Source organism: Silene latifolia, chromosome 9 (assembly GCF_048544455.1).
Source record: "Silene latifolia isolate original U9 population chromosome 9, ASM4854445v1, whole genome shotgun sequence".
NCBI lineage: Eukaryota > Viridiplantae > Streptophyta > Magnoliopsida > Caryophyllales > Caryophyllaceae > Silene > Silene latifolia.
In genome coordinates this window covers 30,319,214-30,336,917 of record NC_133534.1, presented here as the reverse complement: position 1 = coordinate 30,336,917, position 17,704 = coordinate 30,319,214, and the positions used below count along the sequence as shown (strand labels likewise).

At 38.7% G+C, this 17,704-nt stretch overlaps 1 non-coding gene across 1 annotated transcript; it reads right to left on the bottom strand.

The window, feature by feature from the left end:
• Positions 1-3,050: 3,050 nt before the first annotated feature.
• LOC141603991 (small nucleolar RNA R71) lies at positions 3,051-3,157 on the bottom strand. The gene has a single exon (XR_012525821.1). It is a non-coding gene; the product is annotated as a small nucleolar RNA R71 (small nucleolar RNA).
• Between the last annotated feature and the right edge of the window lie 14,547 nt (positions 3,158-17,704).

Here is a 17,704-nt window from a genome sequence, read left to right as displayed (position 1 = left end):
TCAATTACCCAAAATAAATGATGAACAATAGAGAAATTAAGGAAATGATATTTGTATTAATGCTTAATTAAAGGTTGATTACAAAATTAAGATGAGATTAAGATTGCATAAGAAGGATATAAATAATATTAAGGATTGGTCCTAATCTAATTAGTACAATGGGGTATTTATAGTGAGGATTAGGTACATAAATTAGGGTTACTTAGGGCTTAAATGACGATTAAGACCCTTAAGAAAACTTGAGGAAATGCTCCTCTCGAAGGAAGAAGGAATATGCGCATCTCGAGTGGAACAAGGAAGAGACGTGTTGTACTGGGCAGAAATCCGAGAAGCCAAGGGGTCGGGACGAGCGGATTGTGGTGGTGCAGGACGAGCGGACAGGGTGGTGGGATGCTCGGATTGTGGAGGTCTTCGACGAGCGTCCTTAGACTGCGACGGGCGGATTGTAGTCCAGCAAGCTTCTTCCTCTTTTCTTCTTTTCTTCTTCCAACAATCCTCAAGGATCTTGTCGAAGATGCAAGGATCTTCTTCATCATTGCCCATCTACTACATTATTTACATAGGCCTTCTAGTCTTGTCTTCACTTTGATGCTTGGTCATTAGATTCAATCAATTTAGCTCCATTTTGCCATGAAAATGCATGGTTTGCACTCATCTCCTACCAAGGAAACAAAACCTCAAATAATATGCAAAACAAAGGACTAAAGATAGTAAATGACCCAATTATGCACTAAAAAGCATAGGAACGAGGCTAATTCGACGACTAAATATGCTCAAATATTGGTCACATCATCATTGAACTTGATGCGTGTCCTAAATATGATGTTTTACACCATATTTTACACGCATTTCAGAGCTCATTTGTGTAGTTTATGCTATTATTTTCCCTATTTCCGTCTACTTTCGTGTTTTTGTGTAATATTGCAGAAATGTGAAGAATCTAGCAGAAATCGAGCCGAATCCGTCCCCGAGTACTTGGCATATTATTTGACATGAAGTATTTACTCAAGAAATGAACTTGGCGCGCATTTCAAGGCCTGGAAATAGATTTATGGAGAAATTAGAAGCGGATTACCACCTACAGTGGTCTATAGACTGACCTACATGGTCTATAGACTGTCGAATCTTGAAATGCGCAGAAAGAGGAGCAGTCGATCGACTGGTCTCAGTGGTTGATCGACCACCCCACGATCTGACGCGCAAGATAAAATTAGAATTCCGAAGCCCATTGTAATTAGGTTTTGGGAATAAAAGTTATGTGACACTTCTATATAACGTAACTCCTTCCTACTGCTAGGGGGATAGAATTAATTAGGGTTCAATACACAGAGAAGTTGAACTTTTGATTATTTCATTAGTTTAGATTAATTTTCCGTCAATAAATTTTTCTTTTGCATTGGGTTTGATCTTTACTCTTCAATTCTTCTTTACGGTATTCTCTGTTCCTTTGTTCAATTTCGTTGCCCTAATTTTTTCGTAGTTTAGAATTGCTAGTTTAGATTTCCCAAAGCCAAATTATCATTTCATGTTAGTTATTTATTTAGTTAATTTAATTATGAATTCGTTTGCTTTATTTGTTATTTTTGTTTCTGTTTTTATTTCCAGTATGAGTAGCTAAACCCTTCGTGCTAAGATGTAGGGGACCTGTAATGTAGGCGGCGTAGATTTCGTAGACCTGAGTCGCGTCATGGTCGATCGACTGCCTTACCTGGTCGATCGACCGGCTCACGTGAGATCAGCTCCGTCTTAATTAATTTAATTGCTATATTTGACGAATCGAGTGCACGCGACTAGTTGAATGCTTAGGAATTGACCGACCCGATAGATCGAAAGATAGGGTAGGGAAATAGACTACTTAATTAAGACGACTAAATTAATAAGATCGAGAGATAAGTTAATTTAGACTTTTAAATCACTTTTCAGGGCGAGAGTCAGTACTAGTGATATTAGGGACCTGTAGCTAGATCAAAAGATGCTACCTGTTAAGAATGGACCGAGAGGACTTCTTATTTTCCCGCATTACGTGATTATTTCGGACTTACTTAGGATACTGCAGTCGAAACTACAGTGAACCGACCATCTTAGCATCCTTTTAATATTTGATTTCATCCAGTTTTTTAAATCACTCATTTATTTACTTTAGTTTAGTTTTAATATTATTGCCTTTAGTTATAGAACTATTCAAATCAAACCCCCTCACAACTGTTACTTTAGATTGAGATTAGAACTATTAATTGCATCGCCTTTCTGTGGTACGACCCTGACTGCCACTAGCTTCTGTTAGTAGTATTTAGGTTATAAATATTATTTTTGATACTAAACGACGGTATCAAATTTTGGCGCCGTTGCCGGGGAGGCAACTGTTTAACTTGTAGTTGTTCTTATTTTAGTCCTTTTTCTTGGTTTAAGGGACATCTGTTCCTTAAACTATTCTCATATTCTACTTGTAGTTTCTTCTTATGCGCAGGTCACAGCGTGGTGAATTACGACCGTTAGATCCTGAGATCGAAAGGACTTTGCGCGAGTTGAGACGATCATCTAGAGTATTGCCGACAGAGGAAGAGCTGAGTACTATGTCCAGTTACTACGAGAACGAGTTATTTGAGGAGGATCCACCTTTGTCTCCTATTTATACTTCTTCAGCTGAGACCATTACATCTCCAGATATGGCTGAAGAAGCAAGTATAGCCAGTCACTCCGAGCCAAAAGCTGAGAATCTCTATAAGGGATTCGCGTTGCCAGCTGGGACGGATAGAAAATTCGAACCGAAACCGGCCTAAATTAACTTGGTTGAGAGACACCAATTTGGGGGAGCTGCAAATGAAGATGCAGCTAAACATATGGAGATATTCATTGACTACTATTGTTCTATACCCCCACCAGCAGGTGTGACCCAGGACCAGGTAAAAGAGACAATGTTCATATTCTCGCTTCGTGATGCTGCTAGGGAGTGGTACCGAGATCTGGATCGAGCTGCCAATGGTATTACTGATTGGAATTCGCTGGCCCTAGCATTTTATAATAAATATTTCTCTGCATCGAAGACCAATGCGATTAGAGCTCAGATCACAAGCTTTAAACAGGGTCCTGATGAAGATTTTCATGAGGCATGGGTCCGTTTCAAGAGGTTGGTGCGATCTATTCCGCACCATGGGTTCGAACAATGGTGCCTGTGTAATCAATTCTATAATGGGCTTTATGATGATCAGAGGGCTATCCTGGATGCTGCAGCTAATGGCAGATTCCAGGAGAATGTTGGGGAAACTAAGGGGTGGAATATTATTGAAGATATGGCCACCCATAAAGCTGAGCATGGGAATTCTAGAGGAAATCAGAGAAGTTCAGCTGAATCTCCTGTTGTAGCTGCAATAGAGGCTCTTACTGCAAAATTTGACAAGCTAGATTTTGGAGGATCCCAAAAAGGTGGGATGTATAAAGTTACTGCAGTTTCAGACGGTCCCTTTACATGCAAAAGATATGGAGGAGAGGGACATGTTTCGGAATTTTGTACCAGTTCGAATGAAACATGTGCTGCCTTTCAACACTTTAGGCAGACTGGTACTTATCCCGATCCCTCCAATGTTCACCCCAATTTGATGTGGAATAACCAGAATGTTCTTAATCCGAGACCGCAGCAGCAGCAAAACTATCTGCCCCCTCATAAGCAGCAACAGTATCAAAAGCCTCCCTATGTGCCTCAACAGCAGCAATTTCAAGATTCTGATATTTCTGAATTGAAAAACATGGTTCAGAGTTTGTCAGGTTTGCTACAAAAGGAGTCTCTAGCTAGAGAGACTTCTACAACAATGTTGGAGAGTCAAATTGCCCAATTGGCAAGCAAAAGTGGAACTAGAGCTCCGGGGCATTTACCGTCGCAGCCAGATCAAAAAGAGACTCTAAATGCAATTACTTTGAGGAGTTGGTCTACCTTGATGGGCCCGCTATGGTCGAAGATGTTACTAGAAAAGATGGGGCGGAACCCAGTAAGAAAAAGGCTGGAATGAACAATAGCAAGAAAAAGACGATCAGCAGGTACGTTAGTCGATCGACTGACATACCTGGTCAATCGACCAGCTCGAGTAACAGTGAAGCTTCTGGTGCTGCAGAAGTCAGTCGATCGACTGACTTAAATGGTCGATCGACTGAAGGTGTTGCTGATTGTGAACCTTTTAGTCCTCCAATGCCAGATAACTTGTGGGACTACTTATTTCGGGGTACGACGACTCCGAAATTGTCGAGGCAAGATCCAAATGCTGATGGGTCAGTTCCGGTTCCAACGTATGACCCTACGACGGTTAATGGTTCATTCCTGAGACGGTCTGAAGAAGGTTCTAGCTACAATAAGGACAATGTAGTGGATTTTCAGCCTAAGTCCACTGATGTTGGTATGAGAAACCTAGAGGAGAGGGCTAAGTTGCTTCTTACAGCCCCGTACCCAGAGAGATTGGTGCCGACAAAGGAACAGGTATCGTTTAACAAGTTTGAAAATGTTATTCGTAGTTTAAATGTGCAATTCCCTTTTTAGAACTAGTTAATCAAGTGCCTGCTTACATGAAATTTATGAAGCAACTGTTGTCTAAAAAGAAGTCACTTTATACTGTGCAATCTGTCGCACTAACTGAGGAGTCACGTTCCTATTTGACTCACACTGCTCCACATAAGTTAGCTGACCCTGGTGGCTTTTCTGTTCCATCTAATATTGGCACCTTTTCTATTGAGAAGGCATTGTGTGACCTAGGGGCCAGTATTAGCGTTATGCCTTTGAGTCTTGCTAAGAAATTGAAATTGACTAAGTTTGCAATCACAAACATGACAGTACAGATGGCTGATCGTTCTGCAGTCCAGCCCATAGAAGTCTTAGAGGATATTCCTGTGCAAATAGGAAAGTTCTTTTTACCAGTTGACTTCGTTGTGCTAGATATACCCGAGGATGCTCACATCCCTATAATTTTGTGTAGACCATTTCTTCACACTGCTGGTGCAGTTATAGATGTTGGCTCAGGGACATTAACCTTTAAGGTGGGGAAACAGTCCATTGTTTTTGCCCAGACCTATAAGAAAAAGGCTGCCATGTACCCAGTAACTTGCAATGCAGCTAAATCTTATGTTGTGTTGCCTGATATGCCTGCCCCTATGCCTATTTCTGCTATAACACCTCCGCCCTAGTTTGGGAGCAAATTGGAGGAAAATCCTTCTGTTTTGACTGTTGTAGGAAATGGTTTGGGGAAGGAAGAGTCGTTCATTGCTCCAGCTGTGAAGGAGCCAATCGTTCAAAGAGGCGGTCTAGGGTGTCTGAGCTATGCAACTGATGAGGAGCCTGATGAGGATCCAGTCAAGGTGACGGAGTCCGATTTGGATTTTGATGAGTCATACGAGGTCAGTGATTGGGAAGATGTTAGAGATGTTGATCCGTTGAGTTCTGCGGATATTGGAGTCATTAGGAGTGCAGCTGAGGAGATAAGTATTGTAGAGGCTACCTCTTGTAGCCAGAAGCCGAGCAAGTGGGCCATTCCGTGGCCATTCTTGATCAACTATTAGTTGATTAAGACTTGTTCAAAAAATTTTATTGCTTTTGTTAGACTTTTTATTGCTTTGGTGTGCACGAGACTTCACTTTAATAAGTTTTATTAGGATTTAAAGACTTTCGACTGTTACTTTGGGTTTTGCGCAATTTTGGGCGCGTTATTATGTGTATTTGCAAGTTCATAGACTATATTAGCTCAATTTATTGAGCTAATTCTAAGAGATCAGAAACTTACAGCAGGTATCTCAGTCGATCGACTGAGGTGTGTGGTCGATCGACTGTGTAATGACTCCAAGGGCTTCTGTTCTTGTTATCCTGGTCGATCGACTGTCTAGTATGGTCGATCGACCGCCTTCGCTGCTGTACTTGTTCACGACCATTCCCCTGCTGTGTTTGGTCGATTTCCGGAGTTGAGAGAGTATTTTCTCCACTTTATTCTCCGATTCATTTCTGTTTTCTTATTTTGCACATAATTTTGCGTTTCGTAAATTGCTTTCTCGGAATTACGCGCGGTACTTTTGTTTCTTTTCAGGTACCTATGGTAGCACTGCTGGCTACTGAAAACTCCTAGCTCACGCTGGTTTGGGGAGGTTTCCTTTTGCGCGCTTAAAGTCTTGTGAGTTTTCGAGTTTTACATCATGTCTTGTTTAGTTATAATAACGCAAATTCCCGTTTCCCTTTTATTTCATTACATGATTTTGCACAATGGGGATATTGTGTGATTTGGTTTGGGGAAGGGTTTTGCATTGCATTCACATGTTTTATTACATTTCTGTTTCACGTTTATTGCATTTCAGTTTGTATTTGTTATTTCATTTCTCTTATATATACAGAAAATTCAAAAAAAAAAATTGAAAAATTTCAAGATTTCAAAAAATGCATGTTTATTTTAGCATATAGGTTGAGTCGGAACGGTAGTATTTCAATGATGACATTGCATTTTCAGCTGTTTTATGCCTAAGCCTTGCTAATTGACATGTTATTAGTAGAATCACATATGCATATCTACGAGTTTTCGCTAATTTATTCGCTGAATCTTGAGACTTGACTTAGATTTTTGGCAAACTACATCATTTTCTGAGTTTTAGAGCTTTATAACTGGTGTCATCCATGACCAGTTTATCTAGGAATTTGAATAGTACTCCTTATGAGACATGTTACATCAATATGCATAAATATGAACTTGGTCTACTTAATACCTGTATGCATTCGGGTTTGTGGTTTGTTGACACATGTGGTAGAGGTCCCCTTTTCTCATTTTACCCATAAACCTCACATAGCCAAGTTGCCTTCCTGTCCCATAAGCTACATACTATATTTAGCCTACCTTATCTGAGCTAGTATTGGTAGTTGTGGGAATGTGTTTATTGAATTTTGGCTATATTGCTCTTTATGAGAAGGTTGGTGGAAAGGAGGAAAGAAAGAAAGAAAAAAACAGAATTGAAAATGAAAAAAAAAATAGAAAGCAAAGTTCGACCTTTGGTCGGTCGACTGGACTCATGGGTCGATCGACCGTGAACTGCAGAAAAGAAAGAAAAAAAAAATCAAAATCGCATAATTCAAAGTTTTTATTAAATGGCGATTTTTGCTCCCATGTTGTATTTGTATCTTATGGGGAGTTTACTAATTGTGGAAATTGTGAGATTTGTGCTTCTAATTGGCACCGTTTTGTATCGATTGATCTTGAGTTTGAAGTTGGGATGTTCCCGTAATTTTGATCTGTAGTTACTAGCTTGGATTTAACTCCTCGTATCCAAATTTATTTTAGCCCCTTCTTACCCATTACCTCACATATCCATATTTACCTCGGCATGTGTCATGGTCATTTTTTTGGTTGGAATGCATATGTACGGTTGTAGAGATTATTTTCATATTAGACTGCCGGCATGTTTTATAAGTCGTAGTTAGGTGAGAGTCATTACAAAATTACTTCTTTCTATCTTTACATATATTCACCTGTGCTTATGTGTGATATGAGCGACCCGTGAGAGTCCAATATGATAAAGTCTATATAGTTGACAGTTCAACAGTTTTTAACGACTTCATAACTTGTTTGCATGATTCATATTGCTAATTGATTGTTAGTTCTAGCATTAAACTGGTTTAGGCTTTATAGTTGCATTTCGCTCTGAGATTGAACTCGTTCCACTAGGTTTTAAGACCGAGTCTAGTTCTTGCTTGGGAACAAGCAAGGATTTGGTTTGGGGAAGTTTGATGCGTGTCCTAAATATGATGTTTTACACCCTATTTAACACGCATTTCAGAGCTCATTTGTGTAGTTTATGCTATTATTTTCCCTGTTTCCTTCTACTTTCGTGTTTTTGTGTAATATTGCAAAAATGTGAAGAATCCAGCGGAAATCGAGCCGAATCCGTCCCCAAGTACTTGGCATATTATTTGACATGAAGTATTTACTCAAGAAATGAACTTGGCGCGCATTTCAAGGCCTGAAAAAAGATTTATGGAGATATTAGAAGCGGATTACCAGCTACAATGGTCTATAGACTGACCTACATGATCTATAGACTGTCAGAATGCTGAACAGAAGTCTGCAGGAAAGAGGAGCAGTCGATCGACTGGTTTTAGTGGTCGATCGACCACCCCACGATCTGACGCGCAAGATAAAATTAAAATTCCGAAGCCCATTGTAATTAGGTTTTGGGAATAAAAGTTATGTGACACTTCTATATAACGTAACTCCTTCCTACTGCTAGGGGGATCGAATTAATTAGGGTTCAATACACAGAGAAGTTAAACTTTTGATTATTTCATTAGTTTAGATTAATTTTCCGTCAATAAAGTTTTCTTTTGCATTGGGTTTGATCTTTTCTCTTCAATTCTTCTTTACGGTATTCTCTCTTACTTTGTTCAATTTCGTTGCTCTAATTCTTCCGTAGTTTAGAATTGCTAGTTTAAATTTCCGAAAGCCAAATTATCATTTCATGTTAGTTATTTATTTAGTTAATTTAATTATGGATTCGTTTGCTTTATTTGTTAATTTTGTTTCTGTTTTTATTTCCAGTATGAGTAGCTAAACCCTTCGTGCTAAGATGTAGGGAACCTGTAATGTAGGCGGCGTAGATTTCGTAGACCTGAGTTGCGTCATGGTCGATCGACTGCCTTACCTGGTCGATCGACCGGCTCACGTGAGGTCAGCTCCTTCTTAATTAATTTAATTGCTATATTTGACGAATCGAGTACACACGACTAGTTGAATGCTTAGGAATTGACAGACCCGATAGATCGAAAGATAGGGGAGGGAAATAGACTACTTAATTAAGACGACTAAATTAATAAGATCGAGAGATAAGTTAATTTAGACTTTTAAATCACTTTTCAGGGCGAGAGTCAGTACTAGTGATATTAGGGACCCGTAGCTAGATCGAAAGATGCTACCTGTTAAGAATGGACCGAGAGGACTTCTTATTTTTCCGTCTTACGTGATTATTTCAGACTTACTTAGGATACTGCCGTCGAAACTACAGTGAACCGACCATCTTAGCATCCTTTTAATATTTGATTTCATCCAGTTTCTTAAATCACTCATTTATTTACTTTAGTTTAGTTTTAATTTGATTGCCTTTAGTTATAGAACTATTCAAATCAAACCCCCTCACAACTGTTACTTTAGATTGAGATTAGACAACTATTTATTGCATCGCCTCTCTGTGGTTCGACCCTGACTGCCACTAGCTTCTGTTAGTTGTATTTAGGTTATAAATATTATTTTTGATACTAAACGATGGTATCAGAACTCATTTGCATAGAAATTTTCAGTTTATATATGTGCTTATAGTTTACTGAGTTCTGCATTTTTGTTCTGATTATACTAGAAAGATCACTAAACTCCATGAAATAAGGTTATCTGTGCATAAAATAAGGTTATATGTGCATTAAAAACTTCCTCAGTTGCATCAGTTGGTTTTATCCTGATACTAATTACTGTTGGTTAAGGACTGTAATTTTAATTTAAACCCGTTTCGATAATTATGGAGGGTTTTAGGGTCGGATCGGCAAGATGTTTATTCAAATGTCGCTTATTTTGTGTATTCTAATCAATGTTTCGTCATTAACTAAGTTGGACCTTGCCGATTTGCGGCTTTTTCTGTTTGCTTTTCGAGTTTAACCAATGCATGTTTAGTTGTACATTTACAGATTCTCATTACTTAAAAATTATTCCCTTTACCAATATGCATATACAGAAAAATATGGAAAATTGGTCCAAAGGCTGGCTAGTCAATAATGTGAACGTAGATAGAGAACTCTTCATTAAGGTCTACGTTAAAGCAAAAATAAATGCTATGGGTTGGTTTGGTCAACATAAACAAGTTGAGTTCAATGGTCGTTGCAACCCATCCCAATATGATGTTTTAACTGATCCACATCTCATTTCAAAAATCTTCCACCTTCTTGATAGCTGTTCGGATAAGGCCAACATGGCCGCTGTTTGTAAACTTTGGGCAAAGCTGTTTCTTTTTTATCCGAATTCACCTCGCTTTCTGTTAGCGTACCTGCAAACTTTACGCGTCAGTGATGTCAATGGAGTTGGGATAATTCGTAGGAATGGTAGACTAATTTCCCAAAGATACAAGTGCTTTATGACGGATAATAAGGCAGCCAAATTTATCTGCATGTTCACCAACAAAAAAATGTATTGCATCGCGCCCATCTCAATCCAGTCAATGATATTCAAATGAAAGAAGTAAATGAGATGTTGCGGGATATGCCAACCCTAACACATGAAGCAGCAAAAGAAATTAGAGCACCCTTACTAGATCGTTGAACTTTCTATCATGTTAAAGTAGTAGATTTGATCTAGGTATAGCACAAGTGGTAGTTCGTACAACTTTTTGGCCAATGTACTGTGTTGGTACTTAGGGCTTCGACCTTTAGGGTTTAAACGTTCCTTTTGTCAGGCTTTAGGGACGGGAAAGGGTTCAAGCTTTTGTAATAACTATGTAATTTTCGTTTGAGATTTTCGATAACATAAGTTGTTATGTAATGTTGGTTGACAATTTGGATAAAAGAAGTTATGTAATGTTGTTTTGACATTTTGGATAATATTTTGGTTTTACATTTTTTTGCAAATGTTCTTTTGTTTTCTTGTTTCAATTAGTCTTGATCAACTTGTGTTATGTTCTTACTGTATATTCATCAACTTGTGTTATGTTCTTACCTCTACTTTTCAACAATTCATTGTCTCAAAATGTAACAGAATTGACTGCAAAATGTTCAAATATGTCGTCATCATAAACATGTGACTTGTAGAACAATTTGCATTTATCTTTTAAATGTCTTAAAATATCATTTAATTCATTGACAGATATGAGGCAAAAGTCAATTGCAGTCAAGAAGAAAAAACCACTAGTGAAAGGAGGTAGGTCAGTCAAAGATTATTTCCCGCCAAAATCAACAACTGCAAGCATAAATGACATTGAGCAAACTAATTAGAGTAAGAAAATATGCATAATTTTGTCGTTATTTTTTACTTTGATCCCTTATCCAAAAATAATGGTAGGCTGCAATAGGCTTACCACTGCATGAAGTAGCCTTGTAGATGCATTGAAAAGCGATATATGTGCATTAAACAATCTAAAACATGCATGAACTATGTAAAATCTTGTTGCCATATCAAAATATGCTAAGTAACAGTAATGTTGCCAGCCTAACACAACCCTAAACCATAAACCCTCCCTTTTTAGGGTTTAGGGTTTACGATTCAGGTTTTGTAGTTGGAATTCGGAGATTAGGGATTAGGGTTTACGGTTTACGATTCAGGGTTTTGTATTTAGGATACATAGACTAGGGATTAGGGATTAGGGTTTAGGGTTTACGGATTAGGGTTTACGGTTTAGGGTTGTCTATTTAACCCCTGTACTGATAATAAGGGAAAGGGTTTCGGGTTGGATTAGGCGGATCCGCGGTAGAGGTGTAACACCCCCATACACCGAGGTGCCTTACCAAGACCACCTAATGCATGAAATTGCTACCATCTCGGTTATCCGAGGCAATGTATATCAAAAAGACCATAAAAGAACGTACTTTATTATATAAGTTTAAAGCGATACATAACCAAAATCCAAAACTGTTAAAAGAGATACAACCGTTCCAAATTCCTAAACAACCTAAAAGAAATGTAAAGTTCGATAACACAGCGGAAGACTCTATAAGACTCAAGGTGACTCAATCCCAGCTATCCCTCACGCATCCATCTCATACTTGCTCTATAACTGCTCACCATCTCCGAATGGATCACCACAGTTTTTAAAACAATTAAACGGGGTCAGTTACTGATTACACAATATAAGATAAAGTAATATGAACTATACATACAATCACCCAACTCGCTACATCTCCAATCACCTGACTAGCCTGGAGGTCTAGTCCTACCATATTACGGCCGCAACTAGTAATCCTCACCGCTAGTAGGGGACCACATCCGTTCCCAACTAAGCCCCGCAAATCAATACCGAGCGCAAACCCATGTTTCTTAATGTGAACATTCCCTTTGTGGTGGGTTCCACAAAAGGGCGAATCAAGGGTGTGAAGCCACTCCCTCAAGTGACTCTACTGAGCCGAGGACGCACCTCGCGAACCACAGACAAACACAACGAACCATCGATATATCAATAATTACCAATTACTAATTTCAATATGATATAGATCAACAACATTAAATAACTATCAATAATCAACCAATCATCTAATAAAATGTAACCAATAACTGAGCAGGGAAACCCTACCTGGAAAAGCAATCACCAATATCGTCACAATCAGTGAATCAGAAATGTTCCTCTACGAAATCACCTACTACCAATCACACAATCATACAATTACCATCTAACAATCAAAATACTCCCAAAACCCACAAAATACCTAATTAGGGTTTTAACCAAAATCAATGAAATTACATAAAAATCATACTAGAAGCTTACCCACAACGCGACGGTCTCAACGGTGTAAGGAACTTAGAAATCCGACGACACAAGCCTTGGGGTTTGATAGCAATGCGAAAGAGAGAAGTAACGTACTTTGTTGTAATCTTTATGAAAGTTACAATAGAGTAAAAAGTGAAAAGAACTGACTGATTAAGTTTATACATCTTTCACGCATTGCTAACAAAACCAGTCAAAACAACCCGTAAAACTGACTTACTCGATCGAGTAAGTCACTTACTCGATCGAGTGCCCCCTACTCGATCGAGTGACCCTTACTCAATCGAGTACCCATCAGACAATACACTGTTTCGTAACCAAAACTCACTTACTTGACAGGGTAACCCTTTCTATATAGAAAACCCAACAGCTCATAAAACCGTAGTATTACAAGCTGTCCGCCTAGTCCAACACTAAACCCTTTCCTGACCTGTTTTAGGATACCCGAAACCCTTGTTTAAATCCCGTCTCCCAAAAAAGGGTTCACTCTTCCCCTCTAGGGTGTCTTTTGGTTTTCTCTCGTTCGAATGACAATCGTAAGGGAAAGGGTTTAGGGTTGGATTAGGCAGATCCGCGGTAGCGGTCCACCTAATCTAACCCTAAACCATTTCTCCGTCTCATTTTAGGATACCCGGGCCCCTAGTTTAAATCTTGTCCCCTAAACAAGGGTTCACTCTTCCCCTCTAGGGTGTCTTTTGTTTTTTTTCCCGTTCGAATGACAATTGTAAGGGAAAGGGTTTAGGGTTGGATTAGGTAGATCCGCGGTAGCGATACGCCTAATCCAACCCTAAACCGTTTCCCGTCCCGTTTTAGGATAACGAGGCCCCTATTTTAAATCCCGTCCTCCCAAAAAAGGTTCACTCTTCCCCTATAGGGTGTCTTTTGGTTTTCTCCCGTTCGAATGACAATTGTAAGGGAAAGAGTTTAGGGTTGGATTAGGCGGATCCACGTAGCAGTCCGCCTAATCCAACCCTAAACACTTTCCTGTCCTGTTTTAGGATACCCGGACCTCTAGTTTAAATCTCGTCCCCCAAAAAAGGGTTCACTCTTCCCCTCTAGGGTGTCTTTTGGTTTTTTCCCATTCGAATGACAATTGTAAAGGAAAGGGTTTAGGGTTGGATTAGGCGGATCCGCGGTAGCGGTCCGCCTAATCTAACCCTAAACCCATTCCCATCGCGTTTTAGGACACCCGGGCCCCTAGATTAAATCTTGTCCCCCAAAAAAGGGTTCACTCTTCCCCTCTAGAGTATCTTTTGGTTTTCTCCCATTCGAATGACAATTGAAAGGGAAAAGGTTTAGGGTTGGATTAGCCTAATCCAACTCTAAACCATTTCCCGTTTTGTTTTAGGATACCCGGTCATTGTTGTTTGTTCCAATAATAGACTTATGCATGAAGTAGCCCTATAAATGCATCAGAAAATAATCTATGTGCATTAACCATGCCTGTATAAGCATGAAATAAGTTGCCTTACTGATGCTAATAATTGTTGGGTTCGGGGTGCAATAGACTTATGAATGCATGGAGTAGACTTGTAGATGCATCAAAAAACAATCTATGTGCATTAAGCAATTCTGTATATGTATGATATAAGCTGATCTTCCTTTCTGATTCTACTTACTTTTACAGATGATCCTCACCATCAAAGTACTACAACAGAAAGAGAACAAATTCCTCCGCGTCGACTGTGTCCTCGTCACCAACCCAAGGTTCACGAGGAAGTGCCAGCAGATTTACCTTCTAGCAACAACAAAAGGAAGGATAGTGAAATAAGTGAAGGGCCAAGCCAAACTTAAAAAAAAAAAAGAAACCGTACTAACAAGTATAAGCCCCTCCTAACTCGGATGAGTCCTTCATTGATCACTAGTTGTTTGATCAAGTTGAACCCATCTGAGAAGCAAATTGAAGCCATAAAAAACATGGGGTTTGGAGGTTTGTTGCAGCTTCAGTCAGAAGAAATCAATGGCCATTTGGCCAGATGGATCATGGAGTCGTTTAATCCATTCGACTGGTCATTAATGAACAACAATTTTCTTCTCACGGATGAATATGTCCACGTTGCAACTGGACTTCCTATAGGACTGATTGACATTCTTTAAGTTGGAATGTACTCTAAAGAAAAGATGATGGAGAAGCGGAATGGTGGAGACAATTTCAAGAGGAATATCTTCATCTATATCGTCAACGTTCTCTTGAAGGGGGTAGTTGGTGATCATCCCAGCCCTCGGATATTAAGCTGCCTTTCTAACCTATTAGATGTACCTCAAATGAATTGGTGCAAATTTGGACGGTCCCATATGATAGAGAACGTCATTTCGTGGAAGAAGGCTGTGGCTAAATCCCCTAACACTTATTTTAAGGGACCGAATCTTATTTTTCAAATTATCTACTCGGATAGAGTTGTTTTCATAATGAGAATGGTGCCTCGATCATTTCCCTTGTTAGGCAATTGGACTGATGAGAGGATCAGAGAAAGGGTTAAGTTGGAGAAACATAAGACCGACGGCGTTGGAAAGGGATCTATGGAACCCATATTTTCGTATGTTGCACCTGAACCTGAACCTGAACCTCAACCTTAACCTCAACCTCAATCTCAACCTTAACCGGTTGATGATAAGAAAGAATCCATCAAGTTTTTGGCGGGCACAACCATTTGACTTATAGACATTTATGGTGAGTTTAGCAAAGCAGTTAGAAATGCTAAGTGTAAGGTTCCTGATTTCCCGGCTGTCACCCAAATGTCGAATTTGCCAGATTCTTTATTGAAGGATTTTCCCTTTCATAGCAGAGTAGAGAAGAAGGTGAAATGGAAGGTGCTGAATGTGAAAGGGAGGGTGCTACGTAGGGTGCTGATGATGACTCTTTGCGTGTTCATGAAAGTTTTGATCAAGTGGAGAAAGAGGAAATGATGGAGGAGGATAAAGTGGAGGAGGAGAAGGAAAAAGATCAGCATGAAATGAAGGAGAGAAATGAGTTGATAACGACAGTGGAGGAGAAGTTGAAGAAGGACGAGAGTAAAGTGGAGGAGGAGTTGAAGATGGATGAGGTTAACATGAGTTGTTTAGATGATGCGTTTCTAGGCGATCCCTCTGTTACGGCTGAATTAGAAGGACTCCTTAATGATGCATACACTCATGTTGGCAAGGCCTTTAATTCACATCATAAAAATTTGTTGAAGGAAAAAATGGAAAAGGAAAAGAGGGAAAAGGAGCTTGTGGAAGGACCATCTTTCAACCTTTTTAGTGGTGATGATGCACCATATATCTCGTTTTAAGAATACATGTGGGATGTAATATTTTTACAGTCAACTAGTCCACACATATCGGTAATGATTGGCTGACTAGAGTTTAACATTACTGTCGTGCGACGGTGGTGATCAGTTGATCCCCTTAGGTCATACCTAAAGGGTAACACTCTTAATTGAATATTTAATTGGTCGTATGACGATACGAGTCAATTAAATTACTTAAAATTGACGGATGATTTTGGGAGTAATATTTACGTGTCTCATTGTAATTTGATTAATTAAGATACGGTCTAAGTAATCGAATTGTTTTATTACTTAGATGAAATTATCGTTTACGGAAACAATTGAACTGAATGAATAATTTATTATAAATACAAGATGTTGTAATTTATAATTGGTAAAATGTTTTGGTACAAGTAATTGTGAATTACTAAGTCGATTTTGTACATGACGTATTTTATTAATACGTTGATTTTTAATACGTTAAAAATACATGACAATTTTACATGACTTGTGACATGTGACAAATTGACAAATTGACAAAGATAAAATGGAATCCATTTTATCTCATATGGACCGAAATATGGAGGTAGTATGGTGTTTAAATTATGTTTAATAATTTGAGTGGAAACAACATAATTACACTACCAACACCTAGCCTTGCATGCCTATTTCTTGATTAGAGAATTAAGCCCATGCATTGGCTCCCCAATCCCTCCTCCACCGGTTTTTGGAAGACCAAAATAGAGAGTTTTTTTTTCTCTATCATTTTTTCATTCATTCACATTTTTCATAATTTCTAGTGTAAGAAATCAAAAACTCTCTAAGAAAAACTAGAGAAATAAAAACTCCAATATCATCCTCTCTTGGCCGAAATACAAGAGATAAAAACATTAGTTTTGGGTCAATTTTATTAAGATTAATATTATTCTAGTATAAATAATATTAGTCTTTTAGGAGGTTATCTTGGGTATAATTCCTTGGGAGAGATTCTATCCTTGAATCTTTGTTCATCCATTTTAGGAGAGCTCAAGAACAAGTAAGAAGGAGATCTTACTTGTGCCCTTTGATCCGAAATTTCCAATGTAAGGAAAACGATTTCTTCTTTACTTCTATTTATGTTTGCATGCATAAGATCTAGAATTTATTTCATGACTAAATAAATTGATTCATATATGAATATGTAAATTAATGAGATTAATAATTTTTAACAGAGTCGGGGTTGTAGACTGGTTTAACTGTTTCACATGCAAGCACATCAACAACACCGTCTATTCCTGTGTTTCGTCCTTTATCGCCAATATCGCCAATTCTGATCTCGTCCCAACCATCCCAACCATCACCTGTAGTTATCTCCTCTCAAGTATCATTGGATGAATCTCCAATTGAGCCCTCTTCTCCCCTAATAGAAGAGACTGCACCCTCAGATTATGCCATTGAGACTCGGCAAGCTAAGTTGAGGGTGGCTGTTAAGAGGCGTCTAGACTTACCTGCTGAGACTCTGCAAACTAAGAGGGTGCTCCCTAAGAGGTGTGTTGAGTTAGCGGAATGTTTACCGGTCCCCTTTCTTTATAATAAACGTGGACCTGGTTCGTGAGTTGAGTTAGTCGGAAAGAGTGGTTGGAGACTATGCATTTTCCTCTGAATTAGTAGAAGAGTACGTATTACTCTCCTATATTTTTTTTATTTTATTCAGCATATATGTGTTATATTTTCTCTGTATAACACTAAGGTTTCATGATTTTATTACTGTATAGGGAGGTTTTGTTTAGCCATGTGGGCAAGACTCTCACACGAAGTCATATTAAGAGTTTGATACTTGGTGGTCGAGTTTATAGAGATGTCATTTCTCTATGGTGTGATTATTTGAATGGACAAAACAAATTCAGAGATCGTAAATCCTCTTCCCGTCTATTTTCGAAAGATACAACTGACGTAAGTTTTCCATATTAATTTTATTCTCTAATTGTATGTTCATCAAATAGGTCTTTGGTCAGTTA